This window comes from Pteropus medius, unplaced genomic scaffold (assembly GCF_902729225.1).
Source record: "Pteropus medius unplaced genomic scaffold, Ma_sr-lr_union100, whole genome shotgun sequence".
NCBI lineage: Eukaryota > Metazoa > Chordata > Mammalia > Chiroptera > Pteropodidae > Pteropus > Pteropus medius.
The window spans coordinates 16336928-16355229 of record NW_024340692.1 but is presented as its reverse complement, the minus strand read 5'-3'; the positions used below and the strand labels follow the sequence as shown (position 1 = coordinate 16355229).

The 18302-nt window shown below is 36.7% G+C and overlaps 1 protein-coding gene across 7 annotated transcripts in view; it reads right to left on the bottom strand.

Annotated features, from left to right (window-relative positions):
* Nucleotides 1–18302, bottom strand: part of PIP5K1B (phosphatidylinositol-4-phosphate 5-kinase type 1 beta) — a 281846-nt gene that overhangs the window by 26748 nt on the left and 236796 nt on the right. The gene's annotated exons all lie outside the window — the stretch shown is intronic.

The following is an 18302-nucleotide window of genomic DNA, read 5'->3' as shown; positions in this document are numbered from 1 at the left end:
CTACAAGGGAGCTTCAGGGAAACTGTCAGCCGATTTCGCAACAGAAACTTTGCAGGCTGAAGGGGATTGGCACAAAATATTCAAAGTGATGAAAAGCAAAGACTTACCAACTAAGATTATTCTACCCAGCAGGCTATCATTTAGAATCGAAGGAGAGATAAAGTTTCCCAGCAAGAAAAAGCTAAAATAGTTCATCAACACTAAATCAATGTTATAAGGAAAGTTAAAGGGACTTCTTTAAGTAGAAAAGATAAAAAATATGGATAAGAAAATATAGGAATAAAGGCAAACACTCTGTAAAAGCAGTGGATCAATGAACTAAAAGCTAGTACAATAGTTAAAAGGCAAAAGTAAGATCATGTGTAATCGCAATACTAAATCAAGCAATATACACAAACACAGAGAAGTAAAAAAGTGACAAAAACATAAAACGTGGAGGGCATGAGTAAAAATTGAAGTGATTTTAGAATGTGTTCAAACTTAAGCAACCATCAACTTAAAATAGATGGCTATAAATGGGTTTTACATCCAGAATGCTAGCCTGAATCCACATCTGCAAATTAATTAACATGATATGCCACATAACAAAATGATTAAAAATCATATTGACAGATGCAGAAAAAGCATTTGACCAAATTCGACATCCATTTACGGTAAAAACTCTCAGCAAAATGGGGATAGAGGGAACGCATCTCAACATAATAAAAGCCATATATGACAAACACACAGCTAACATTATAGTCAATGATGAAAAACTAGAAGTTTTTTCTTTAAGATCAGGAACAACACAACGATGTCCACTTTCACCATTTTTATTCCACATAGTACTGGAAGTCCTAGCCATGCAATCAGACAAAAATAAAAGGTACCAGAATTGGAAAGGAAGACGTGAAATTGTCATTATTTGCAGATGAGATGATACTATATGCAGAGAGCCATAAAGATTCCACCAAAAAACTATTAGAACTCATAAATGTATTCGGTAAAGTAGCAGGATACAAAATGTTCAGAAATCGGTTGCATTTTTATACACCAATAACAAACTCAGAGAAATTAAGAAAACAATTCATTTATAATTACATCAAAAAGAATAAAATACCTAGGAATCAGTTTAACCAAGGAGGTAAAAGACTTGTACTTGGAAAACTGTTAGATGCTGAAGATACAACTAAATGGAAGACTATACTACGCTCATGGATAGAAAGAATTAAGACGTTAAAATGTCTACTATTCAAAGCAATCTACAGATTCAATGCAGTCCCCATCAAAATACAAAACTTCTTTACATAACTAGAACAAATAATATTACAATTTATATGGAACAAAAATCCCCGAATAGCCAAAGCAATCTTAGAACAACAAAGTTGGAGGTATCAAGGCTATAGTAATCAAAACAGCACAGTACTGGCATAAAAACAGACACATAGATCAATGGAACAGAATAGAAAGCTCAGAAATAAACCCATGCCTATATGGTCAATTGATCTATGACAAAGGAGCCAAGGACATACAATGGGGTAAACAGTCTCTTAAAAAATGGTGTTGAGAATACTGGACAGATACATGCAGAAGAATGAAACTAGGTCACTTTCTTACACCATATACAAGAACAAACTCAAAATGGATTAAAGACTTAAATGTAACCCCTGAAATCATAAAACTCCTAGAAGAAAACATAGGCAGTACACTCTTTGACATTACTCTTAGTAATATTTTTTTGGATATTTCTCCTCGGACAAGGGAAACAAAAGGAAAAATATACAAATGGGACTAAATCAAACTAAAAAGTTTTGCACAGTGAAGGTAAACCATCAACAAAATGAAAAGACAACCTATTAAATGGGAGAAGATATTCACCAATGATACATCTGATATGGGGATAATATCCAAATAAATAAGACACTCATGCAACCTAACCCCTCAAAATGCAACTATTTGCGAATAGGGTCATGGCAAATGTAATTAGTTAATATGAGGACATACTAAAGTAGGATGGGCTCTAATCTGGTGTTCTTATGAAAAAGGGAAATTTGAACAGACATGCACACAGGGAGAATGCTATGTGAAGATAAGGCAGAAATTGGGGTGATGCTTCTTCTATAAGTCAAGGAATGACAAAGATTGACAGCAAACCAGTGGAAGCTAGGCCACGTGCATGGAACACGTTCTTAGTCTAGTTGGCCCTGACAGCTCTCAGAAGGAAGCAACACTGCCAATATCTTGGACTTCTAGCCTCCAGAACTGTGAGACAATAAAGTTCCATGTTTAAGCCACTAGTGTGTGGTATTTTGTTTTGTGGCCCTAGCAAACTAATACAGGTAGTATAAATGCATAAAGGAAAGCCTTGCCTTGGCTCACTAACTTTCCTTCCCTTTCCTTAGTCCATAATACCAGTAACCTTAACCTGCAGGAAATTTATATTTTGAGGTATCTGAAAAAAGTACCATTCCAATTCTTTGCTAAACACTACATTTTCTGTGATTAAAAAGTAGGGCCTTTCTTCAGTAAAATCCACCAAATATTTGCTGGGCTTTTACTATTTACCAGGAATCTTTAGGTAGTGTTTGTGCCTTAGCTTTCAGACTTTGCTCAGGTCCTCCTCATATCAATGTGCTAAAAATGCACAGGGCTGAAATGATCCCCCTCAGCATAAAAGACGCATCATTTAGTCAAGATCCAAATTACTATCAAATCTGCAGAAGCTGCTGAAAAAAATTATATGAGAAAATTTTACAAGGGAGCCTTGCTATCACAGATGTATATTGTAATTATAACTGTTCAGGGCTATTGGAAAACCATAAGCAGAATTGATTTTTAGTGTGCTTGCAAGCTTCAGAGAAATGCAGAATGACAAGAAGGTTTCTCATACATGGCTAGGACGCCAGACTAATCATGAGCTCTGACTTGAACAATTGGAAAATGTCACAGAAACTACTGGTCTCTGCTAGACAGGTGAACACCCTGTCCTGAGTCATTAGAAACATAAGCAGTTTATGGAGAAAGAAATCGAACAGAGCCCCTGTGTGCAAAGAATGAGAAGTACCTGGCTGAGATGATGTGTACAGGTGTACAGTATTGGCATCTCTGTGGAGAAGAACTGGGATTATTTTGGTTTTCAAATCATGGCTCAGCTGTAATAATCTCTGGCAGTGGCCCTTTTATATACCAAAACCTTTCCTATAAGTCAAAGAACAAAACTAGGCACTTTAGAATCAAAGGTCAGTACACACCCTGCTTGACTAAACTGGTTCTCAAAACTGAATGTGCATCAGAGTTGCCAACAGGCCGAGGAAATGGCATTTTTAACAACTTGCCATTTCTGAAGCAGGTGGTTCTAGAACCTATACTTTAAGAAATACTGGCTTACAGACAGAAAGAAAAATAGTGCATGGTCTCACTTATATGTGGAATCTAAAAAAGTCGAATATATAGGAGCAGAGAGTAGAGTGGTGGTTATGAGTGGCAGGGAAGTGGAGGAAATGGCAGATGTTGGTCAAAGGGTACAGTCTGTAACTGTTGTAGAATGAATAAGTCTAGAGAGCTGATACATGGCATGATTTGTCCAGTTAACATTACTGTATTGATACTGAACATTTGCTGAAAGTAGATTTAGCTAGTTTACCATCATTCATGTAAAATAAGAACAGGAAATATAGTAAGTTCCAAATATATTTAGCCTGATAAAACTTTGACGAGTTGCCTATATACTATTTCTTATGTAACTTTTTTTAAACTAGTACTTTGGAGAAAATTGTCACAGAAATTTCAAAATTAATAGATCAGGTTGTCATAAACAAATAACTAAAATCTAAAAAGAAAAAAGAAGTATTGGCTTCGAAGAATCATAAGGCAGTGATGATATGTGCAGTCCAGAAATGATGTGGTATACTCCTATGAATGACCAGAATGATCCATCTTGGGAAGTGTGGCAAAGAATGAGGAGGAGGATGCTGGTCACTGCTGAAGGCCCTGCCTGTGCCTTAGGGTTTGGATCTGGCTCTGCTCTGCTCTGGTGCTGAGAGTGCCTGAAGGGCTGGCAGTCCAGCTCCACTGGCTGGGCCTGGCTGGGTGTAGGAGCTGTGAATACCACTGACTTGACTAGGGCCAGACACAGATCACACTTTATAAATTCTACCTTCCAGAAAGCACACTTAACTAATATAGTATTAGACACTTTGTAAAATACCTTAAAACATGGCACCCGTTATTTTACATTGTTCCTTTACCTGACTTTTTATGCGTCCATGTGCTTAACAATCTGTAAATACAAATATTATGTTTAAAACCTGTCACTGAAATTTCATACCCTTTCCCATTTATTTTATGTACTCTTGAGAAGTCTAAATTAGCCATTTTTGGAGTCTGATTTTAAGCTCTAGTTATTTTGGATAATGCTTATCTTTCATATGTGTGTCCAAATTCTATTTACATGAAATTTCTCAATGGTTATTAATAAAAATACTCTCAAAGTATTTACCATTTGTAGTCCTCCACAGCAATCTCTTAGATGAAGTTGTTATATTACATTTGAATTGATTTAGGAAGAGGCACTTGAAAGCTTTGAAACCTCCCCTTGTGGTTTCCCCTTCTAACCACTGTTATTTAGCTGTGACTCAGGCTTATTCTTTATCCATATATTAATAATAAAAATCACTTTCCTTATTTACCACAAGGTTTATGTGAATAATTTAGAGCAAGTGTCTACCATGCTCCTTGTCCTTGGAAGGTAGCTAATAAAACTGTCTTCTCTTCTGCTTAAGCTGGAGGTGCCTGAATTTAACTTCCTCATTGTTTCCTTGTCTCTGACAATATAAGATCATTTAGGAGGATTCAGTGAGGTGACTCCTATAAAGTCTGTCACTTGTATTCAATACATTTTAGCTGTTATTAGTATTATCACTGAAGATTATTATAATAAAGATACATTTTATGGATTTCAGTGGCACAAAAAGACTCATGTGCTGGTAAATGTACTTTTGGGGAAAAATGTGTGTGCACATATATACGTTTATTATAAATTTTACTGACAAAGAATGTGTAGCACACAATTTACAAATAATAATAAAATATGCAATAGTCTCTACTGTAACTTCCAAATAATTGTCGGAATGCTTTTGCTGATTTTTGTAGAACTTTTGCATCCATAGCCAACTTATAATTGGCTGATGAATGTGAGTTTTAACGTGATGTTGGTTGACATTTTCCTTTACATTAATAAGACAAAAATGATATGAAGACATCTGTCAGAACTTTACTCATTGGTCAATAGTATGAGCTACATTTCTGATGAATAGGAAAATAGTTTTTGAATACTGGAAGAATATTTCTTCAATATTTTGTGCTACTGACTATGCAACGGCTATAGATGCAACACACTTTTAAGTTTAAACAACAATCAACAAAACAATAAATCTAGCCATGACTTACAGGACTTGACAACTGCTGTGGAATAAATACCTCTACTTCAATCTACCAATGTGATGTCACTAAATGAGCTGGAAAGAAATGCCCTGTAGCACAACATTGTACAGTATTTCCACTACACAGATACAATATATATGTAAAAAACCTCAAGAGCAAATAATAGTATATATATGGTAAAATAATTAGGAAAGGATGACTTGTGAGTATTACTGTTTAAAATATATAACTCATTTAGTTGTAAGTTTATGTAATTTAATTTCTAATAGTGGTTGCGCTTAATAATTGGTTCATGAAATTGACAGTTGACTCTCACAAGCCAGAAGGAGTAGCCTCCAGCATACCACTTCGAATGGGAAAAAGGAAAACCTTAGGAGCCATTTTTCAGCATATCTATTGAAGTTGCTGCTTCCATTAGAATCACTATGGCTGCTGGCAAAATGTTACCAGTCAGTGAACCTCAGAGCCTGGTGGGATTCCAGGGCAATCACAAGGGGCACCCAAGTCCATATGTCCGTATGTGATCTCTTAATCAACAGACATCAGCAACAAAATTACTCGAACATTTTGACAGAGCCCACTTCTTGCAGTTCTAAAAACTAAAAAGTAAAAAGGAATGTACACCTCCATGTATGGAAGATAATATATATTAAGGGCATAAAATCCACAACCTCTGGATGAACAAAAGTTCATCTCTTTTGGTATTAATGACCTACTTTGTCTTATCAACATTTTTTCTCACATTGAGGGAAATATGATCTCAGACAATCCGCCCTATGGAATATTACTTTTATAGGACAATTTCCTACTAATTGGCAGGAACAACCAAACACCTGCAGTGATCGTGAAAGCTTAGGCCAGTCCTGTTAAAAGTACATAATGAATAAGCATCTAAAAGACTTGGCACAGCGCCTGGTCTTGACAACCTATAATTAACCCTAGCTATAACTTTAGATGGCACAGAGTTTCAGTGAAAAACAATTTAAGGGAAAACAAATGCTCCTTTAGACAATTTTAGACTTTATCAGTCAATGATTTTAGAAGGTCAGCATCATCCCTTATAATATTTAAGAAAAGATCCAGGGAAAGGTCACTGGATTCAGAACTGAAGGACCTAGATTCTGGTCTTGATTCTGATACCACCTATCTGAGTGACGTTGAAGTAATGTCACTTCTATGCACCTTAGTTGCCTAATTTTTAAAGTAAAGGTTAAATGATGGCTAGTTGGTTTTTTTTTTTTTTAAGATGAGGAAACCAAGCTCCATAATTAAGAGAATTTCAGGTCCCAAAATGAATTAAAAACTCAACAAATACATCCTTGATGTTACTCCCTTGAACAACCATTAAGACCCTCTCATAGATTTTCAAAGTCACACTCCCCTTTGTTCTTCTGAACAAACATGAATTCCTCTAGTTTCCAAACGTATATCTGACCTTCTTTCAAATGTGTATTATCAGTCTTCCCTTTTGAAGTTTGTTTACTTGTAAGAACAAGGCTCTCTTTTCCGGTGGATCATAAAGCAATTCCTGGAAGGGGCTAGGGTGGGAGGCATAGGATATGCTCAGGTACAAAAGATAATTTATAATGTTGATGTATTAGGAAAATAGGGTGTGGTGGTCCCAGCCCCTGGGCTGCTGAGTGCTCTTCTACTTTCTGGCAATGCAGTTCTTGTAAATAGCTAAGTCTTGTTTTAAAATTCTGAGTCTGTAGTCTTCTTTTCAACACTGTTCAATTAAAAAACACTACAGTTTTAAGTATATTATGCCTGAGATCAAACCACCATAATTACTACCCCTAATAACAGTAATAGGTGCCCCTAATTGAGGCCCTGAGCCTGGCACTTTACGTATATATTATCTCTTTTTCAATTTTGGGAACTTTTCAAGGTAGGTATTATCACAGTTTCATACTTGAAGCAAATGAGGTCCTGAAAAACTGAGTACTGTGCTCAAGGATGCAGGTTTGGCAGGCTAGTTAGTGTATAACCGCCTTCCACTACAAATAAAACCCCAGCGTGACCTAGGTAAGACTGATGCCTCTCTTGGTTTTGAATGGGGAAGAGAGCAATGGAACAGCCTGGAGAGTTTCAGTGCCTGTTGATTTCACTATTCACATCTCTTCTGAGATACAGTTCGGAGCTGGGATGGAATGCCTGTTCTGAAGTGACCAGTGTGACACTTTACCAAGCAAAGTTTTACTATTAACGCATACAAAAAAGGAGCCAACCCAGTAAGGACTGTCCAACAATCTGTCCAACCCAGTACAGATTTCCATGCTACGATAAACACTATACCAGCAGAATGGACTGAAATATCATTTGTTAGAAAAGCATGGAAAATACCTGTAAATGCTATGTAGATTTCACAACTGTGTGAAAATACAACTGTAATTAAACAATTAGAATAAGTTCTCAACTAGCTACTAAATGTGATCCAGATTTAAGCATCAAAACAATTCTATGATAATGCCAAGCACTGGCAAGGATGCGATGCAGCTAGAACTGTTATACATTGCTGGGGGCAGTGTAAGTTGAAAACTACATGAACACATGAATACGTTTTGACCTAGCAATTCCAATCCTAGATATATACCTCATAGAGAGATGCATCCATATGATACTGAAAGTCATGCATGAGAATGTCCTTATGAGCTTTGCATAGTAGCCCTAAACCAGAAACAACCCAAATGTCCATTATCAATAGCATGGGTAAACAAATATTGGTGCACTCATACAAAGGGTATGAGTATTGCAAGTTCTCATTTGGCAATGAGTATTAATAAATACAACCACACTAAACAACATAGGTGAAACTCACAAACATAATATTGAGCAAAGAAGCTAGATACAAAAGAGTACACACTGTATGATACTGTTTATATAATGTTCAAAACTGGGCAAAACTAACATACAGTATTAGAAGTGACATAGGGGAAAGAGGAAGAGGGTGGTGATTGCCAAGGGCCTTGAGAGGGTTTCCAAGAACAACAAACACAATTCTATGAGATAGGGATTATTATTCCTACTTTATATAGATGAGGAAAGGGACTTTTAGAGAGGTTATGGAAACATATCCAAGGTTATACTTATTTATATAAAAGTGCCTTTAGGCAGAATTCTAAGCCTTCTCATTCCTTTCTTTACACTATTAATATTAAATATAGTAAGTAGACTTCTTTTTGCCACTCAGCACTTGTTTTCTAAGCCTTCTCATTCCTTTCTTTACACTATTAATATTAAATATAGTAAGTAGATTTCTTTTTGCCACTCAGCACTTGTTTTCCTCTGTTGGTAAGAGCAGCGCACTCAGCTCTGGGGAGTCAGGCTTCCCTCCTTCCATGTGGTCCTGTTGGGAATGCACATCACAGCACCTCACTCCCAACAGTGAGCCTTTGACCCAACCTATGCTCATTGGACTCTGAGAGATCTTGGATACTCTGATGAATGATGGATGAAAAGTGTAGGAGCTTAGTAATAACATCAGCGGCAGCCAAATGTGAGGCCATCCAAGAGTCTGAGATCCTCTGGAAGCAAGTTCAATGAAAGCAAGGGCATGACAGATTCCCCATGCTACTATATCCTTACCCTGCAGCACAGTGCCTGGGACATGGTAGAGGCTCAGTAAGTATTGCTCATCGAATGAATGAATCCACTGAGCTGCTGCATTTCATATTCTTCCTTTGGCTTGATAGCTTAGCCTTTTCTTTAGATTATGTGAACTAATTGCTATTTTCCCAGTGATTTTCTTTGCAATGACAGTTTCTCTTGCTTGCAAACAAAGAATGCTATCTGATACCTATTATTTCCACACAATTGTTCCATGTGCCAGAATAGTTGAAGACACAGCTTCATGAAGTCCTTTTTCCTGTAGCAATACACTTTACTCATTATCTTCATCCGAAAGAAGGAAGCTGAAAGAAAATTCCTCAACTGGAGCATCAAGGAACTATATAAGCTCTTAGAAGAGAGAATTTCTTCAGTGGCATACAGGTCCTCATGAAAAAGATGACATACAGTATGGGGGGAAGTAGTTTATTTCTATACTGCACTCGATTCAGTCTAAAGTCAGGCCAATTTCCAAATGTTTATCCAGGGAAAGTCATGCAAATGAGACCAATGCAAACAGCATATGAGTTCACAGGAAATGTTAACATTTTCTCAGGAAGAGATGGGCTGATTGTTTCTGAGAAAAGATATTAAGATACGAAAATCAATAGTGTGCACAGAACCAATTTCAGAGAAATCAAAGGCCTTCTTGCTTTGACTTTCATCTCTTTGAAGGTGGAAAAGGCTGAAGTTGATGCAAAAAAAACAAAAAAACAAAAAAAACCACACACACAGAGTAATAATAATGACAAGTGTTGCCAAATCAACAGTCTATGAGCAAATTTTCATAAGCTTGCAACATTTGGGACACAGTCTGACAATGTGCACCTTTCTTTCAGGAGATACACTGACTGGTTTTCTATATTTGGGACACAGAGAAATTATATCTGTATATATCCAATATGGGTGGCTAAATAAAAGCAAGAAACTTTTGCCTACCCTTGGCATGTATGCCTAATAAAAAACATTTTTGATCCAATCCCAAATTCTGAAAACTGGGAAGTTTGAGCTATAAGAACCAAAGTTATCCATATTTAGCATTATATGGATTAAGATTCCATGGCAGGTTAAAATATAATCTGCATAAGTCACAGCTAAGGCTACCTGCAAAAAGACCCATATTATTCAACAGATTACCAAGTTGTCCTTATGTATACAGCTGGTATAATGAATATACCTCACACTTCGAAGTATAGCCTTGAGAGGCAGTTTTAAAATGTGATCCGCAATACTTATGTCACAATGAAATGCTACTGTAATGCATAATTGTGGAGCAGGTTTTGGTGATGTCACTTTTAGGGAGGAAGCACCAACTACTTAAAAATTAAACTCCATATTATATTCAGATTTTAAAAGTTTTCTGTCATGTTCTCATCAGGATATCATGTTACATTTAGTTATCTTAACTCTTTGGACTCTTATAGATTGATTGTTTCTAAGACTTTCCTCGTTTTTGAAGACCTTGACAGTTTTGAGGAGTACTTATTAGGTATCTGTAAAATGTCCCATGATTTTGGTTTGGCTGATGTTTTTATCATGGTTATATAGTATGCATAGGTTTTGGGGAGGAAGATCACAGAGGTAAAGAACTATTCTTATCACATCCTATCAAGGGTATATACTACTAACATGACTCATCATCATCAGTGATAAGTCATTTTAGTAGTATATACACTTGATCACCTGGTCAAGGTGGTATTTATCAGGTTTCTCCACTGTAAAGTTACCCCCACCTCCCTTGCCAAACTGTACTGTTTGGAGGCAAGCCACTAAGTGTGGCCCATTCTTAAGGAGAGTTACGTTCCATCTCTTTGAGGGCAAGTCACTACACATATTATTTGGAGTTCTTCTGTATGGGAGATGGGTCTCTTCTCTCCTATTTATTTACTTAATCATATATCAATATGGACTCTAGTATATTTATTCTTTGGGTGATAATTCAATGCTATGCTATTTTATTGCTCAAATTGTTCCACATTTAGCCACTGAGAGCTCTTTCAATTGGCTTGTGCCTTCTGACATATTCCCATTGTTTTGCTTTTTGAAGACAAATTACTTTTTCTTTTTTTAAGACAAGCATAGATACCTGTATTTTTGGATGGCTTATGTATGGAAACACTAAGGAACTACATTGAATCTTCTAATCCTTAGTAAATACAGAGCTCTGGTGTCATTTTACAGTTAATCCAAAGGTTTAAGGTTGACCTCATTTACCTTGTCATTCATTTATTGGACAAACTTGTGTGCTTCCTATGTGTTAGAGGTTTCGAACTGATTAGTATTAATTCAGGCTGAAAGGCTGGGTCTTTCAGAATGAGGCTGTCCATCAGAGGTGGCAATGGTGATGTAAACTCTTCTAGAACATTAGCCTTTCCAAGGATACCCTCTGCCTCCAATCATCACTTTGTACTTTCAAATTAAATGCAGCTTCACAATCACTGGTTGGAACCAGCTTCTACCTTACTGGTAAGGTAGAAAGAATATGAAATTAATCATTCTTGGGGACTTGGAAGAGTTCTAGGTGTCCTCTGATCCTGCTTGTTGGGCACAGTGCCCAGCACATAGTATGTCTACAAAAATGTTTTAAGGACTATCTTATTTAAAAATGAATATCTGAGTATATGTTATATTCTAGGCATCGTACTGGATAGTCATATATATTTTCTTATTTTATTCTTACAATAACCTTGTGAGGTAGGTATGATTATTGTCTTGTTATAGGTGAGGAGACTGAGGCCAGAGAGGTTAATTTATAGAGCTGGTGAATGGCAGGGTCATATTCTAATTCAAAAACCTCTATGCTAGTTTACCTGCCTAAACTGGAAATCATGGCTACGTAATCTCACAGTTTCCTCAAAGGAAGCACACTGTGCCAAGTGCGGGCAGTGTAAGCCTCAGATCTATTTAAGGCCACATGCTTGCTGGTTTAGTTTCATTCCCTTTATAAGGAAGAAGAGTTATCATGGGTAACAGACTTCTCTCTCCTCTCATGAGGCTCTGTATTTGTTATGATCAAGCACTCTTCTCTTGGGAGTTACCTTAAGAGAAACCCAGAACTGCAGCATTACAAGAAAACCTAAATGCACTCTAGTTTAAAAAGCCACATGCTGTTTCTCTTTCCTCCACAGCAGTCCTCCCAGATGGTCATTCAGCTTCAGTGAGAAGTTGAATATTTTCAGAGATTGCCTATTTCCTCTATAATCATACTGTTAAACTCTTCCTTCTACAGAACAATCATCTCTTTGTAACCTCCATGTGTGGGTTTAGACTCTCCTCTTTGGGAAGAAAAGCTCTCAGCCTGCTTCCATGTGCCAGCTCCACCAGCTTCCTGGGCTGCATGGGGAGTCAGGTCAGCACTGGGTCAGCATCTGCTTATTTGTGGAAGCCCCAGGGGAGCACCCTTCCCAGCAAGGCTGCCACAGAACTGAGAAGCCAATTTATTCAAAATTCAATTTATTAATACATGCCCCTGTTCTGAGATAGCTAAGATCAGATGTTTACTCATGACGAATAAATATTAGCTCTTTACTTCCCTTAGGGTCTTTATTTCTCTTAATGGCATCATAATCATTCTTTTGAAACCCTTAAACATTTCAGCCCACTGTGTTCATGTTAGGTGCCTCTGTGGGTGAAGGTGGAACCATATAAAGTCCTAAGTATCTATTAGATTCAAAGTTCAAAATAAGCAAGTCAAGGAAATCTTGGACATACCTGAATATAAAAGCAGTCTTGAAGAAGAATGATGACTTACTGGCAAAAGAGAAGGAAGTTTAAAGACTGCCACTGGGGAAGAAAAATGCTATTGATTTCATTTCCTTCTGATATGAATAGCAGGTGTTCAGAAGCACCGAGCCAAAAAACAAGTGACGTGGGGGGAAGATAAAAAGTTCTAAAAGTTCTACCAATGGCCAGATGCCAAGATATAGGAGACATATTTTTATTCAAGTTCTTTTTCCCTTGGGGATCAGATATCAAGTGTTAATTTAATTTGGCTTGAAGACTTTGACCCGTTGAAAGCTACTGTCAGAGCAGGAAGAAAGCACCTGAAAATCATCATCACCAAATACTGACCGCCCACAATGGGAAGAACTCAGTCTAAGGAACTATTGTCTGAAGTGTAATAGCTCTGTGGTTTAACCCTAGGGAGTACCTGAAATGCAGAGTTTTAGGCAATGACTGAATAATGAATGTCCCTCGCTGCTCTCAAACTAAAAGTCCCTGAGCATGGGAAGTGTTAGTCTCTTTAATAGCTGAATCAAAGTAAACTAAAGTCAGAAAAAATGTGTCTTCCCTCCAGAAATGATCACAGAGCTGGATTCATGGACATGTGGCTCTTGGAGGGGTCCCGTGCTTGGTTTAATGCTTTGCTGTTGCCATCTTGAAAATGTTACTAATTTTTAAACAAGGGGTCCACATTTTTATTCTGCAGATTATGTAGCCAGTCTTGAATAGTTATGATGCTTTGGAAAGGTCAAGAGATTGAGCATCATAATCTGAATTGAATATAAGTTTTTTATCAATGTAGTAAGATAAAGGTCTTTTTTAAATGTAAAAGAAGGGTGGCATTTTAGGTTGAGAAACAGAATTGTAAAGTTTTAGAGTGTGTGGTAATCTTAGAGATCATTGTTATTAATAAGCAGAATTTGACCCAATGTTGTAATATATTGAAAAGTTTAAATGGAGGTGAAGACAATTTAGAATTGTCTTGGAAGCTGTCATTATACGTGACACAAGTGCATTATTGACTATGGTTCCTTTTCTTAGTTATTCACTTGCTAAGCATTTAAGATATGTTAACTGGATACCAGGTGCAATTCTAGGCACCAGAAATGCAAAGAGGAATTAAGTCAGTCGCTGGTCTCAAGGTCAAATCAAAGAACCACATTAGAAGAGTATTTAACGCAAGTATTAAACATCAGGTTTTATCTATGGAAAATTAACAATAACATCTATATGATTTTTACGAGGCAGTCAGAATTTGAGAACTTTGATCACTTGCTAAGGTAAAGAAATGCTTCATGACTTGAGAAGAAGCTTACATCATCTATTAATGTTAAATCAGTTCTTTATAAGCCTTAAAATTCTGAATGCACTTAACTGGTTCTCTGAATTAGGGAGGATTGATTTTTTTCTACTTGCACATAAAAAATATTACTTCCCCCTTCAGTATCCTCAAATCTTTGGGTTCTGCATAAAACAGGAGTATACTATCCAGAAGAAAATGTTTATTGTTTTATTTATTTTACAAATCAGAATTTTAAATGAAAAAGTAATCGCAGTAATATATATTGTTATGGTCCTGAATAATGGGAGATGGCAAAATGTGTATTTGTGTTCAGATAAAGATAGTGTGGACACGTTTCCACCTTTGCTTTTTACCCCAAAACGCAACAGAGAAGAAAAAGCCTAGAACAAACCCGATGCACAGAACTCTTTAAAAGTTCAGGAATTAGGGAGGGGTACCAGGTATCTCTGAAAGTGTGTATGAGTGACAGGACAGCTAAGGTAAGTATGTTTAGTTTCAAGCCTGATTAAGAAGCAGTCATATCATCTTCCCCACTCTCTACCTGGGGCAACTGCTCTTGCTCAGCCTTGGCATTTTAAAACAGGATTTATTCTCTACAATGCGTAGAACATAGGATCTTGGACTGTGGTGGTGGTGGTGGGGACCCTAGGCACAGTGGATGGCTAAGGGACCATACTGAAAACGAGATTAGGTGGGTGTTAGCCTGCTGGACTCAGAGAAAGCCGTCTTTCCTCACTCAGCTCCAAGAAAGCTGGCAGCCAGATACTTCAGTTGAATGACCCTGCAGATTATGGTAGATTCTTTCCTGGGGATTCTAATCCAAAAAGAAGGACAAATATACTGATACGATAGGTTCCCCCAACTAAGCAGCTCAGCCAGATCACCCTACAATGAAACCCACGGATGACAAGCCCCAGCCACGCACTTGGAGCCTTTAATCTTCTTGTTAGTGTCTTACTTTTTGTTTGAAATAGTTTCATTGAGATATTACACATACACTACACAGTTGATCCATTTAAAGTGTATAAGCCAATATATATTTTAAATATACGTATATTCAGCATTGTGCCACCATCACTAGAACTAATTTTAGAATATTTTCAGTACCTCTCAAAAAAATTGTACTCTTGAGCAGTCGCTCTCTATTTTCCCCAACTCCCCTAGCACTAGGTAACTCTTAATCTACTTTCTGTATCTACAGCTTTGTAATGGCACACTTTTAAATATGAGTGGACAACCAAGGATTACCAAAAATCTGAGAAAAGTCCCTATTGTAATAGAGGTAGAAATACAGAAAAAAGCTAATTAGAAGGGAAACTGAAATTATGTTGAGAGAAGAAAATGCCAAAAACCCACATCCCAACTATCAATTACATCATCAGGTAAGTTACTGTAACTATGAAATGAAAGAATATGATACTTAAGAAATAATTAAAAGAAAGAGGTCTTTGAAAATAAAAACATAAGATTCAATAACAGGGTTGTATGAAAATGTAAGGAAATCTCACTCCAAAATGGAGCAAAGATACGAAGAGATGGGCGACAGGAAAAAGCAACAAAAATACCGAAGGCCAGTCAAGCCGTTATAATTTTCAAATGAGGAGATACAGAAAGAGAGAAGAGAAAAAACAGAGGCAAGGAAATCATCAAGGAAATATCCTAGACCTAAAACCAAAAAGAAAAAAGGAAAAAAATAACATAAGAAATTTTCCTTGGCCTAAAGGACATGAGTATGTAGACTGAAAAGGCCCACTGAGGATACCTGACAACGGATGAAACTACGACTAACTACAAGGTACTTTATCAGGAAAAAGAGAAGATATTGAAACTTTCTGAGAGTGGGGAGAAAGAGGTCATATGCAAAGGCTCATGAAGTAGAATGACTTTGAAGTTCTCAACAGCAATCTTGGGAGCCTGAAGACAATGGAATAATGCCTTTAAAAACCTAAAGGAAAACTGTTTCCAAAATAAAATTCCATCCCCTGCCAAACTATTACTTATGAGTGAGTTTAGCATAAAGACATTTTCAGATATGCATAATCTCAAAATTTTACTTCCCATGAATCTTTTGCTAAAAGATACTGGAGGATGTGCTCCACAAAAACAAGAAACTGAGAAGAAGAAGATATGAGAATTATGAAACAGGGAGCCAACATCAGAAACAAAAGGAATCCTCAGAAACAAAAGTGAAGAAAGCTCCCAGGCTGATTTCGGAAGCTAAGCAGGGTCGGGCCTGGTTAGTACTTGGATGGGAGACCACCTAGGAAGACCAGGTGCTGTAGGCATAAAAAATAAAAAATAAGGGATTGTAAGCTGACAAGTTTCTTGCAATCTGTGAGGTTAACCGAGGGCTGCCTCACTGGAAAACAAACAAACAAACAAACAAAAAAAACAGTTCCCAGGATGACAGCTGTGCACGAGGCATACTGAGCAGACTGGATAAGATCAGAAGTCTCTGGGCAGAGATTCTTCCTTCTTGTGGATGATAGTGATACAATGCCTGATGCATCTGAACTAATTAGACATTGGGGAAGAGCTTGAGATTCAACTGTAGGCAGTACACAGACAATTTGGTAAACCAAATAGGACATCATTCATTTGAGTAAAGATACAAGGAAAAGTAATGATACTTTACCATAGGGCAGTTTATGCCATAAAAAAGTGTTTATAACATTATCAGGTATATAACAATCTAACCAAAATTAGGATGCAACCCTACTAGGAGGATAGAGGGAATGAGAAGTGTTAGTGGGAGGTAGGAGTGATAAAAGGGAGCTATATTATCCTCTTCCAAAGTGAGAACAAAAGAACCATGAAGTAACAACATAAGCATTTTGTTTAGGGATGGAGAGTAGAGTTTGCCACCACAAAATATGCCTGTTTGGAATACTGATTATTTTTAAGGCCTCAGGAAGAACTTGGACAGAACCTTCCCACTAGCTGTCTAAAACATAGAGATATATTCCAGGAAGGAACTATCAACAGAGATAACTATAGTTTAATCTGAACTAGGTGTGAGAGATAGGCCCATTTGATCAAAGTCTTCTCTGCGTCCCATTGTCTCTAGATAGCCCAGCAAACATTTGTTTACTAAACACTAAATCTGTTCATCAACCTGTGAATTGCTTTACTTCCCTTTGAAGTCTCAAACCATTACCTTCCTTAGTCCAGATGACATATATCTCATTTGCCTTGCTGTCTTTAAGATTCTTCGTGCTTACATGACTTCTTTGTGTGTATGTATTAAAACTTGATTTTCTCCTGTTAATCGCCTTATGTCTTTTTAAAAATAAAATAAAAATAAAATCTAAGAGGGAACTGGATGGAGGGGGCGTATTTCCTCTCTCCCACAGAGAAACAGAGAGTAATAGCTAAAAAAATTAGATAAATAAGGTAAAAATGATTACTTTTGGTGAGGAGGAAATGGGTGTGGGGAGTGAATGGGGATATATTTTTATCAAAGGAAAACATGAAAAGAAATATGAAGAGAACACTTAGTGCCCTAGAAATAGGTAGGATACAATATAGAGTGGCATTGACCCTATGATCATGATCATATCACGAACCAGACACATCTGAAAAGATGTATCAAGGTGGTGGAATTAAGAATAACTACTTTTTCTCCCCTAAATTTCCTACCCTATAAAGTTCTTAAATAACTTTCATAATCAGAAAATGAATTCATTCATAAAGCTGACAAAGTTTATTCCTTATCACAGACTGAAAATTGGTTCAGAAATATTTCTGTTTTCCAAATCCAAGATTTCAAGTTATCAAGGAAAGATCCTTGGTGGCTGGTGTTTTCTTTCTTTTTCTTGTTTTTCCCCTTCCAAGTCAGCACTGGGGATATTATGAACTAATTTTGTAAAAATTATTAATTAAAGGTAATGATTATGCTTAGTTTCTATACTCAGTGCCATGAATCTCTGATATGGTCTTTGCAACACAATAAAAATAATACTTTCTCAATTCTGAGGAAACGATAAAAGTATTTATAATATCCAAAATTAATACTGCTTGAAAATTAATCTTTTAAAAGTTGAGGTATGAGACTTTTGTATTACAATGACTTTCATTTTAATGTTTAAGAAATGAAATAAAGGAGCTCTGTGGTCCAATTCTTGAGACACTTCACTCAATATTCCAAAGAGCCCATCAGATTTAAAAATAATTTAAAATATTAATGCCTTTTTCATTGCAAATGTAATACATGATGAAAAAATTAGTAAAACTATTGAACAGGAGGGAA